The following is a 12,957-nucleotide window of genomic DNA, read 5'->3' on the forward strand; positions in this document are numbered from 1 at the left end:
GATGCATTGATGATCTAAAAATATTGATTTGTGCAGCTTCTACCTAAGTATAGTGTAGGTACACTGACGTAAATTTCCACTGTATTTAGTTTTGAGCTTAACGATTTTTACAAAGCTAATGGATTTTTTTACTTCATGCCTCGTTGCACTTTTCATTTGTATTGGCATACATTACCTTCTTTGAAAAGGCTAACCCCCTCAATGTTAACATCAGAATGTAGCTTAAAAGTCTCTAGATACTAACACACTACCAGTTACACCAGATGTTTTCACCTGCAGTTTTATTGGACCGCATCTTAATGAGCTAACAAGTTGACAGCTCTGACGTCCCTGGGAGCATCAGGAGACCGCTGTTTTATGCAGCAAACACATCTTTGTGGTCACTTGGGAAAGCAGCAAATATCCCTGCCCTCGGTGTAGTTTCACACTTGCTCACTCAGATCTCAGCATCGATACGCTTGACACGTAGAGACTCATTTAAATACACCACTACTGTTGTCTCATGAGAGAAGGCAGGGTTTAGGTGAGAAGATCACAAGCGTGATTTGGCTCCGGCTGATGAGAAGTGCCGACCATCTGATTGATGCTGTCATGAAGGTCAATAGAATTGATTAGCTTTGTTGTTTCTCTGATTGATCAGGAGATGTGTTTTTTTTTTTTTTTTTTGGAAAAGAAATGTGTGTTTCCTTTTTTTTCGTGTGTTTATATAGGCAAGTGCTTTCTGATTTTTCTGATTGACTTGGGCACACTGGAGCTATCTCTGGAGAATTCACACACACCACCGTGTGTATGCGTGTGTGTGTGTGCATGTATGTGTACATGCATGTGTGTATGTAAGCATGTATTACTCATGTTGTGGGGACATAAATTTGTTTGCACAGTCACATTGTGGGGACCTGCCTTCCCTACAGGAACAAAATGAAAGTCCTCATAGTGTAAATTATTCAATTTTAGGCTGACAACTTCGGTTAAGGTTAGGAGAAAGTCAGGGTCAGGCAAGTAGTGGTTATGGTTAGGGATGTCTCCAGGAATGAATGTAAGTCAATGTAACGTCCTCTAATGGAAGCACGACTGTGCATGTGGGTTTGTGCAGAAGGTTATGCATGTGTGTTTGTAAATCTAAGAAGTTCTCTGTGTTTGTGCTAATTATTTCTTTGAAATAATTATTTCTTTGAAATAATTAGCTGGGGATCAGTATTCTTGTGCGTGTGCGTGCGTGTGTGTGTGTGTGTGTGTGTGTGTGTGTGTGTGTCTGCTCTCATATTGATCGGTTTGTGCTTGTGAGAAAGAGACAGAATCGTCTTTGAAGTGTTTTTTGTATTAGCTTGATAAGATTTTCTTTCTTTACTTAGTTTACTTTATATTCCAAAATGTCACGTTTAATTGAATCAATAGAATGGAAAAACTCACAATAGAGACAAACTGTGCCACTGTTCATTTTTTATTTTACATGACTTATGAAACAACTGTGGAAAGAGGAAGTAAAACTCTGGTTTAAAATCTGTTGGAAAATCTCCTGCGAGCTGCCATAACTCTGGCTAAATATTTCCTCCAGATCAGATTTGACTGCTGATTCCCAGGAGGAATTTGGGAGCATTTTGCCAGCTTCCCTCATTGGGGAAAAAAGGATTGTTTTTGTGTTCCTTGCAGCACTAATGTTTCTGTCAGGCTCGCAAGCCCTTCCATCAGTTTGCTTTCTCTCTCATTATCTCATTTTCTCATGTGTACTGTCACTGCCAAAGCACTTGTGGATATTCGTAAGTATTATAGAAAATGTACAGAAGAACAAAATAATTCAATACTTGTATCAATTATTTATTGCTCAACTTTTGCAGAGCAAAGTATAAGTAGACAGGAAGCTGCTGCATCAGGGTTGTGTGGGTGATGGATCAAGGTTTTGGGATGATGATGGACAGCTTGTCCTCAGGGTTAATCTCAACACTTTTGGTCTTTTCTCAGGTTTTCATCCCATCATGCTCTGATGTCGGCCTCCTGTATTTTTCTTCAGCTGCTCATGTTGCCAACGCTCAGAATCAGAAATTCTCCCTTATCTCTCCGTCTGTCTGCTGGTGTGGTTATGAGGCAGCGTCCACTTTGATGAGTGTGGTTGTCTCCATGTGTATGTGTGTGTTTGTGTGGTCTTATGTGTGGGTGGGTGGTTGTCTGTGTGTGTCGTCAGTACTGTGGGAACGGATCCTATGTTTCATTGATTCTAAAGTGGGATGAAGGCAACTCTCTCGTGTCTCTTTCTCATGGTACCAAGGCTGCCTAATTGGTAGGAAACACAAATAAAATCTCCTCTTATCTAACAAATAAAGAGAAATGTCCTTTTGCAAATACATATCTGCCAAATTAAGGAGCAATTCATAGATGGGTGATAGATTGATGTTTGTGTGTTTGGACATTTTTTGTTGTTGATATGTAGCTTCCAAACCCACAAATACACATTATTGTACTAAACAGAATCTGTCTGTTCAATTAATATTCCTAGAATGCTGTTTAATCATGTGAGAAATGTCACATTTCTGTCTCCCACAGGACTTGCAACACTGTTATTTTGCTTTAAATTTTTTCTTTATTGTATGAGAAAAAGTGCCGGTTTCTGACCCAAACTTGCTTTTCACCTGGCAAAGAATTCCCACATTGACCAATTCTCTGCATCTGTACCTGATAAAGAACCAGGTTTCAGAATGAAACACCCTGTGCAGACCAAGCTGCAACCTTCAGGGCTGAAACATGAAGCCAATGCAAAAGTGCCAAAAACTGCAGTCCCTCGAATGGCCATTTGAGGCTGGCTCAATCCCCCATAGACCCCCATATTAAAATGCCCAACTTTACAGCAGAAATAAACATGTTTACAGCCAGGCACAAAAAACTGTTTTGGTCTCTATAGCTAATGTCCCTGTTGATGACACCTGTATAGGTCCTGAATTTTTATATAACTCTCTTGTTTAAATTCTATTAAGGCTTAAAGTTATCCATAATTATGGATGTGGCTGTTTTGAGTGATAGCTAGCTGCTAGGTTTCAGCAACTGGGTTTCTTTCAGCCCTCCTCAGCTCCACCCACGCTCCACCTCTGTGCCCATTTTTGGATTAACCGAGAGTTAGGCAGAGTCAGGTACTGCCAAGATAGATATGACTGGAGCCACTTTTATTGAGCTTCAGAAACCTATGGGTGATGTCACGGAGACTATGTACATGTTTTATGCAGTCTAAATGACCGAATTAACAACATTTGAGAAAGTCAACAAAATGGGGCAAGCAAAATGCTTCATTTTTGAAAAACTCTCAGTCGGGTATGAAGCTGCATAGAGGACCTAACAAAACCGCATTTATCTGGAATGATGCAGCACCACTATAATGTGATGTTAGAGTTGTTTTGAGCCACCACATGGACGAGATTCATGTGTATTTTCCACTTAGAAATGTTACATTTTCCTTTTTCAGACTCAAGCTGCCCATAATAACTATTTACAGTTCTTACACAATACGCTGCAGGAAAAGTTATCGGCTTTAAAGTGCAAACAGGTTTCATGTTTAGTAGCTTAAAACAAACATCATGCAAGAATTTTTGATGTGGCACTTCAACAGTTTTGCTTCACAATTAATTTATACACCATTATCATAAATATGGCCAGCCACGATCAAAACTAGTGAAACATTGAGCAAGTGCCACAATACAAGACATAGCAAGACCAGCTAATATTACTATAGCGAGAAGGCCAGCTTGGTTAATGTCTTGCTGCCTTTTGTTGCGCAACGCTCTGGCATCATTCTCCCTATTACAAGTCAGTGTACCATCAAGAGGATTTTTATGTTATGGTAAAATAATTACATAATGATGCCTTAAACGATGTTTTTCATGCCACTGGCTATTGTTTCTGTAAACAGTACAGTCATTTAATATTCTTGTTAGGAATCAAGTATTTATTTATCTTGAGAGCAGAGTAGGATTTGCTTCTTTTCTTTTTTAATGTTGCAGTGAATTCAGTCTTTGAGCTTTGGACTGTTGGTCATACAAAACAAACAAAAGGGCATTTTTGCTGTTTTCAAAGAAGTAATCAGCAGATAAATCAGTAATGACTCATTATTGCTCGATGGCCTTTATTCATCCATCCAACCATCCATCCATTGTATTTTACTGTATAATTCCTGTGTGTGTTTGTGTGTGTACACATGCTGTAAAGAACAACAACAGGGAAAATTGTAATTACACTCATACATATTTTATCTTAAATGACCTCTCTGGAATATCTGGTCTCTTTATTTGAGACTAACTCAATTAATTTACATGTAACCATCCATTTTCTTTTTTTTAACTTCATTATTTTCTCTGTAGAACATAATTACAGAGGGCAAAAAATAAAAAAGGAAAAGGAAAGAAAATACAATAAATGGCGAACAGAGCTTGTAGGGCCCCCATACCTCACACAGAGCACAATGTATACCATCATATGAGGGCTGTATTTTCATGCAACTCTAAGAGTGTGTGTGTGGTTTGGTTCCATGTGGTCACATAATCTCTGGTGTGGTTGTTTCGTATTCATTTGTTTAAATCTGGTTGTTATGAAGTTACGAATGTGATTCTCCGACCATCCATTTCCCAAATTGACTTACCCTAATTCATTTACATCTCTTAACTTAAAATAATCTGTTTTCGTAAGCGGAGCCTCTCCTGGGTTTTTGTACGTGCCTGTTTTGTGTCCTCCTCTACTGCAAGTTTGAATTATTTCTCTTCTCTTCTCTTTCTCTTCTCTTTATTTCTCTCACTTGTGTGTATGCCTCACATGTACTTGAATTCATGCCTCAGCAGCTAAAGTTAGTGTTTCATTTGGTGGGTGTCAGTCAATGATCTGTCCAATTAGAGCATGTAATACTTTCCTCTTTAGTGGCCCATCATTGAAAGATGTGATGACACTTCTGTCACTGCACGATCTTGCAATTAGCACACTGACTTGGCAGGAGGCTGTCAGATGTTTAGGCACAGACCGGAATAAGACCCCCTTTTGGATGGACCATGACACATCTGCACAGAAACCGATCGGTGAAACACAGACGTTACAGAGAACACAAAGTCAAGTCATGTGTTGCAGTGCATTTCTGCTCAGTTTCTCACTCATCAACCATAAAGATGATGATAGAGATAGAGTGATATAGAGAGACAGCACAGACGTCAAAAGCGCGGGGTTTCCAGGAACTCTGCTGTCTGAGATGACAGGACAGAACAGGTTCTTTCACAGCAGAGCAAAATGTTCAGATATTATTCCTAATCAGCATTCATGTAATTTTCTCCAAGAAGCTGCAGTCAGGCTGTCACTGCAGTCTCCCTGTGTGTTTGTGTGTGTGTGGGCATACTTGCTGGGGGATGGACCTGGAGCAGAGGATGATGATGATGATAGAAAGGGACTGGAAGCAGACAGCTAACATGTTAATTGTCATTTTCTATCATAAATTAATATCTCCTATTGTTCTGTTTGCATGCCTTGAGGTGTGTGTGTGTGCGCGTGTGTATGAATTGATGCAAGCCTCAAGAAACCTGCTCCAACTTTCTCTCCTTCTCTCGCTTGTTTTCCTGCCAGTTGTCATAGCAACCTATTGGCCTTTTTAACATTAGTTACATTGGGGGTCGTCGATGAGGCTTATTGCCACACCTACTTGGGCTTTGTTAATGAGATTTGGTGCTTCTAGCATTATGTAAGAGGTGTGACCTTTACCTACAGCTACGGACACTCCGCTTGAGTGTGTGTTCACTAAGATATCAATGAGTATTGATGCACACATGAAGGGGATTTATGGTGGATTTATCATCCTGCGTCAAGGTGGTATGATGGCCTCTCTGTAGAAGCCTCTGGCGTATCGATTTATAGGTCAGCATTGGGTTTGCCTATTGACTGTGTTATTGCCACTGCAAAATTTCATATTATATATCCCATCTATTTTTACGCATTATTATATTTTTCCTTACACCACAGTAAATATAGCAGGTTACTGAGCCTTTCAACTTGCACCAGACGTTACCTTACTTTGAAAGGCACCTGGATTTGCAAGATGAAATCACGTGATGCAAGGATCTTGCCAGGCTTCAAGTGATGTGCTTGTGGCTGAAACACAGTGGTTTGGACCAATCAGCATCCTATGAGGAACTTCTGGCAGCTTCGGGTGGGTGTGCACCACCATTCAAAAACAGTCTACACTGAAGAGTGTCAATAATGATGATGATCTCAAGAATGACACTTGAGGATTTTCTCAGCAGAGAAGATCTTTCCACTCTGCTGCCCACTGACTTCGGCAAGTGTCCTACAACGTCATATAGTTTGTTGATCTGATTGCTTGAACTTAGTCTGTGATGGATAGATGGTTCATCCAATAACCTGCCAAGTATTTCTTGAAAGTGCCTGCCCTTTTCCAAACATTTCCAATGTCAACTTCACAGATGGTTCAGTACAACAAACCATCTGACCCGTCAGGTTAGAGGGTCATGTGATATGATGATGTATTCTTTGATGATAGAAATTTGTCTACCAGTCAGAGATTTTGCCGTACTTTCTGTGAAGAAACATCACTGATGCATCAGTGAACAGGATCTATGATCTTTGCATCAGTTTGATGAAGTGCCTTGATTTCTCAGACACTACTGTCTGTTATCTTATGTATGAAAGGACAAGAAAATGTGCTGCATCATAATGTTATGGAGGCTGCATGTGTAGATAGTGAAGATGTTTGCAGCTATTAAAATACCTTGGCTTTGTTTTCTTGTTGTCAAACTACGTGAAAGAATGTACTGTTTTGGTATGTGGAGATGCTGATATATTCCCTCTATATGACCATATCTGCTGATCTGCACGATAATTAGGTGGCTCACTGAGACGAATTAGACATTGTTGTGTCGTTTGTTAGCGTTACAATTCCTCCTGGTTGCTGATTAAGGCCTCATTATTAAATACCTCTTGACTGTAAGAAACTGCTGTAGACTTGCTCCTTTCACTTGTTAGAAATGTCCAAATGTCCAATGTTTTTGTTTGTTTGATTTTTGCTGTATATCATTTAGTAATCTGGAGGCAGTCATTCTGTCTTTGGTCTCCTCTTTTATTCAGACGGCTGCAGCTTTTGTTTTTGGTCTCCTCTTGTATTCAGACTACTGCAGCTTTTGTTCGTTTTTTATTCTGGCATTGATCAAAAGTAGCTGTCATCCCAAACTTGTTAAACTTCTAACAGCAAAAGTTTTAAGTGCTGCAGATAGATGAAATCCCCCAAAGCCTGTAAGCCTCTTTTCACCTGTTAAATGTGTCGTGATGAGTTACTAAATCTACAATGACAGCTTGTTTTTCTTGAAATCTCACTTTTACTGAACATACTATACTGAATACACAGTTTGTAGGCCCTATGATTTGCATATGGGATGAAGAAAACACGAACAGAGCTGTGGAATTTGACAATTAAAGCTCAGTCAACTCTAAAACTTGGAATATTGTGGAAAGTGCCACAATGCAGATGCAAATTAAAAATGGTTTTCCCTACTATTAAGTTGAAAAAATGGATTTCAAAGGATCTTAAGGTTGGTCTTGTTCGGCTATTTTTGTCCAACTTCTGTAGAGCATAAATAAGGAAAGAGCAGAGGCGAGAGGAGCAAATTTCAGGATTGAAAAGAGCAGAATGGAAAGGAACATCGAGGAGAGTAAGCAGTCAGACAAAGATAAGCAGTGAGAGGAGGGTGACAGAAAGCAGAAAATCAGTACATACTGTTCATTACTGCTCTGTTGCTCTTTCTCACACAGACATCCACATACTCATGCTTGAAGGTAGAGCTGGTGTGAACGAGAGGCACAAAAGACAGTGAGATACTGTAACAACAGATTAAATTTAATGGCAATCAGCCTGCAGTTAGTAGGGTAAGAGATTGACAGGTCAGGAGGGAAAGAGGGATTTAAATAATTAGGAGAATCATCTTATATATTACTCTGTCCATGATTGATCTATTGGTAATGGCAAAGAAGAATGAGAGTGCGTTTAGAGGGATTGGTGCTGCTGGGAGACTAATAGCGAGACAAAAAAATGAGAAAGGATGGTGGGTGGAAGTGTGAGACAGAGGGAGAGGAAAAAGTGGTGGAAGTGAAGAAAGAGAACGGAAAACAGGCAGAAAAATATTTGGCATTTTATCTCTCGTTAATTAAATTTATCACATTGTCATTCAGGGAGATTGAAAGAAGGATTGACAGGGACATCGGGGGGAAAGTGAGAGAGGAGAGAAGAGGCAGAAACAGTTAGAAATAATTAATCGGTTAATTAGGCTGTTGTTCAGAGAGAGAGAGAGAGGTGGATTGACAGGGACAACGCTGATGAGCAGTAAGGACAGAGAGGACCAGACAGTGAGGGAGGACACCGAGCATGAGTGGTAGAGAGACCTGGTGGGCGGATGTGAGAGAGAGAGATGTGATGAAAGAGACCTGAGGGAATGAGACGTGGGGGAGGAGGGGTGAGGAGAGAGAAAGGAGTTGGAAGTCAGGAGTGTAGACTGGAGGGGAAGAGAAGAGGGAGCCAGTGTACTTGCATATTTCATTCCAGCAAAGCCCATTTATATTGAGTTAAATCTAAGTGAGAAGAGGACAAGGTGCGGAACAAAGGTGAGGACAGAGAATAATAAAGCAGACGGAGAAAGTGAAAGGCAGAGAGAGGCTGACATGCACGGGGGGGAGATAGAGAAAAGCTTTGCAGTGGTTAATTCTGTTGCTATGGCGACGATTTAGCATCAGGGCCGATGGGGTTGTTACATAATAGTGGACAGTAGCATCCTTTATTATGTGTACACAAAGACATGCACGCAGCAAGAGTCCAGATCAACCAGTGACCACTGTGTGTGTCTGTGTGTGTGTGTTTGTAACTGTGCAGGCATTTAAACGCACACACACAGACCACACGCACGCTCCCGCACGGCAGAGACGAAGGTAAAATTTCATAACACAGGTTTCATCTTTTAATCTCCAGTTCCTAGACACAGATCAGCTACTGTAATCCCTCTGATTAATTACAGTCATGCTGGAGATAAACAGTGATAATATTCCAGCTGGAAATCTGAAATATCTGAAGTACACAATATTGCCCATAGTTGGGATATGGATGAGCCGGTGTCTTAAATGGATCAACATGGACTGATATGAGAAACACAATTTGATTAAAAATGACTCTTTGTCATTTGTCTGTTGATGACATGATGCAGGACAGAAGACATTTGTCACATTAGTACTGTTTACCCACTGTCTGTCTTTTCTTTATTGTTAGCAGGTGCATTATTCATGTTGCTCTAGAAAAGTCCCCCAGTCTGCATAAATATCACAGTTGGCTTAAAAAAGGCAGCACAGCACCTGCTCTGTAGAGGAAAAGATCCATTGCTGTCATGGCATATGTACATATTAATGCGTAGTACATTTCAATTGAGCAACCATTTATGGATTAAATTAACAGATGGGAATATTTATTTCTGCATAATCCAATGGATTATACCTCAACTAATCACATTGATGCAACAATCCTATTAATCCAATATTGTCAGAAAGCGATATTAAAGAGATAGCTCTCTGGGTACAAATGGTAAGACAGTTGATTTCTGCTATCTCATGATATAAATTGTCATTTTGCCCAGTGTATATTTTGGTTTCATGACGGCCCCCCTAGTTTTACACTACTTACATAGAACACCGTATCTGATATTCGTCTACGCAGATAAAGATTTAAATTTTCAATACAGTCAATCAAATCATGCATGAAGCCATAATGTCTTCTTCCTATGTAACTTGCAAACATGAACACACATTAGACACACAGGGAAAAGTGCAGTGCTGACATCATTTTGCAGGCTATGTAGCTAATTAGCTGCTCAGCTGCAGCACATTAAACAGCATGTGAGCCTGCAAATGTCACTTTGCTCCAGTTAGACGCCGGTGTGGTTATGCTTCTTCAGTACTTCTGAAAACAAGCTTTCTGCCCATGACACGTAAGCTCCCGCACAAGTTTGTCTCTTGTTCCCTGCAGCGTAACACCGACACCCTGGCAGCCTACCAGCTGCTGTCACTTAAACAGACACAGACACACACCCCTCCAGCAAAAAGGAAAATTTCCCCAAAGACCTTTTTTTTTTCTTTTTAATCATAAAACAGCATTCAACACTATGTTTAAAGAACACGTTGACATTAATTTTGACTACAAAAAGCGACAGCTAAATGTGATTTCTGTTCAACGGTGTTACATTTTATTGGCTCAAAGCACAGCTGAGTACTAACAGCTAAGGCTCAGAACATTAGTTCTCACTGATGAAACAGTCAAGTCTGACAGGATGTCCAATGTACAGAGAGTAAACATTGCCTTCCCTATCACACCACTCGCAGGCCAGACTTTGACATCTTTGCCTCACTAGTGGTAAGCATCTAGGAAGTGTGAAGTTGTCACTTCATTTTTCATCCATCTGCCAATTTAGTTTTCTGGAGTATAAATGTATTTAGAGCCTCACAGGGTCACTCGTGTGGTCTTCTCAGGTTTCACTCTGTCGAGCATGTGGAGTTGAATTGTGTTCTGTTATTAAGTGTCACCATGAGGGGAGTAGTTGCAGGAGAACATGGTGTATGAATGAGTGTGTATGTCCGCTGGGGAGTGGGGGCGATGAACTGTACACATGACACTCAGTCACACCAGGGAGCTGAATCAACAGTGCAGCAGTACAACCTGCTGCCAAGACACGAGCAGATGATGAGCTCCAACAAGGGTCGCAATAATTCAGATTTTCCGTCACATGAGTGCTATGCCGAGACACCTGTGTAAAGCCTCTTTGAGGAGCAGAGGGAGAACACAGGGGGAGGAGGTTAAGGAAAAAAGCTTTTACTTACAAGTTTCATGTAATATTCACGAACATTAATTTGTCTCAGAGAGAGAGAGAGAGAGCGGAGATGTGAAAGGGTGGCTTGTAATTGAAGTGTCTTCTATTAGTTACTATGAAATTTGAGTCTGCTGCACATGTGCACACAGGCAGGGCCTGAAGACTGATGGAGAGGAGAGAAAGGAGCACATAGACAGAAAGAGGACGTGTGTGTGTGTGTGTGTGTGTGAGAGAGAGAGTGAGAGTGAGAGTGAGAGAAAGATAAAAAGGATGGACTAAAAGGTTATCTATTCCCCAAGATGATGCTGTTGGACTGAGTGGGGTCATTTAACCTCAGACAAAAGGAGAGGAGGGGAACTGGGTGAGGGAAGACAGGTTTGGTGGTTACAATGAAAGAGAGTAAAAATAAAGGGAGTGAGGAAGAGGAAGATGGAAAATGGGATTAGTTCCCGCCTGTCTCAGTTTCACTCTTTCATCTAATTCCCCAGCTTCTCTCTTCTTGTCCACATTCTGAGTCCTCTCACTTTTTTCTTTTCATCTTCCTCGTCTGCATGGCACTTCATCTTGAAACTCGCAGACAAGGGCTGTGCTTACTGCCTGAGTTGTGACTGAAGCTGTAAGCTATATGCAGCTATAATAGCCGTGATTTCAACAAGACTGTACACTCCGCAGCCACACAAGCAGCTCTTTGAAGATGTGTGTATGCACAGCAGTGCTTTGAATGCTAACATCAGCATGCTAACATGCTGACAATACTAACATGCTACTGTTGTGAAGAAAACAACTCAGCCTGTAGCCCATAGTTGTTGATGTTTTCTTTTTTAACTCCACAACACATGGATCGGCTTCTGTTTTAGAAAATAATTTGGCCAATTCATCTATTCCATCTAACTTTTTTAAATAAAAAGGCCTCACGCTCTGACACGTTTCTCAGTGACCCTCAGAAAGGGTCATGAATGTCTGTACCAAATGTCATGATAATCCATCTAATAGATGTTGAGACATCTCACTCAAAACCACAAGTGAGAACATAGTAGTGGTTCTAGTTGCATATAGCATCTGTCAGTGTCTTTTGTGCCATTCCTTCAGAATTGTGTGCCAAACCATCCAGTAGATATTGACATATTTGAGTGGATAAGTGAAAACCTCCATCTGTGGGTGGTGCAAATTGAAAAGTCAGGGAATCACCAGTCAGTAGGATGCATCTTCTGGGGACCACAACTGTCTCTTTCAGAGCAATCCATCCGGTAGTTGTTGAGCTAGTTCAGTGTCGACCAAAGGGATGGACTGACCAACAGACCAACATTGCCATCCATGCACCCAAAAGCTTGATAATAAAATACAAACTGCCTCATAAACAAACAGTAGCAAGTGACGGAGAAAACTGAGGCCAGGTGCCAAAATCTCTATTGATCGTTTTCACCGGTGTCGAGTTGTAGATGTTTAACATGTATCATGACAGTGCACACAAGCTCAGCCATAAATAGATGTTAGTAAATGCCTGTTTGACCGTATTTGGATGTAAACCAGATGTGCTCTGTTGTTGGTTTGATGGCACGAAAGCAGTCTCTTACTGTGCCCGCACTGGAATTAAATCACGATTTAAAAAAAATATGACGCTAAACATTTCCCGATGACTCTGCAGAGACCCTGTGACGTGCTGAAAAGATTATGTTCACACACAGATTCTAATGACACATTAAATGAAAAGTGAACGCACTTTCTTTTTCTGTGTCATCTTGCTTCAAGACTGTTGCAGTAAATCTTTTGGCTCTCTCATCTCTAAATCATCACATACTCGGCAGTTTTCCAAGCTGTTATTTCGTGCTGCTATTTTTTGGAACAGTGTGCATGAAAAGTAGCTTTGTGTCACTTTACACAAATGTGTATGATGAAGGTATCCAGAGAAGACTTACTTTGAATTTAAGCCATCTCTCTCTCGCTCTCGCTCTCTCTCTCTGTCTCTTTTTTGAAAAATTGCTTGCATGGTTGCATTTTGTTTCTCCTTGAAACGAAAAGATATGAAGATGTTGTGAAAAAAAGGGCAGGAAAATGTTTTAGTTTCAGGGAAACAAGGTGCAGAGGCAGATGT

The sequence above is a fragment of the Chelmon rostratus genome, chromosome 18 (assembly GCF_017976325.1).
Source record: "Chelmon rostratus isolate fCheRos1 chromosome 18, fCheRos1.pri, whole genome shotgun sequence".
Classification (NCBI taxonomy): domain Eukaryota; kingdom Metazoa; phylum Chordata; class Actinopteri; order Chaetodontiformes; family Chaetodontidae; genus Chelmon; species Chelmon rostratus.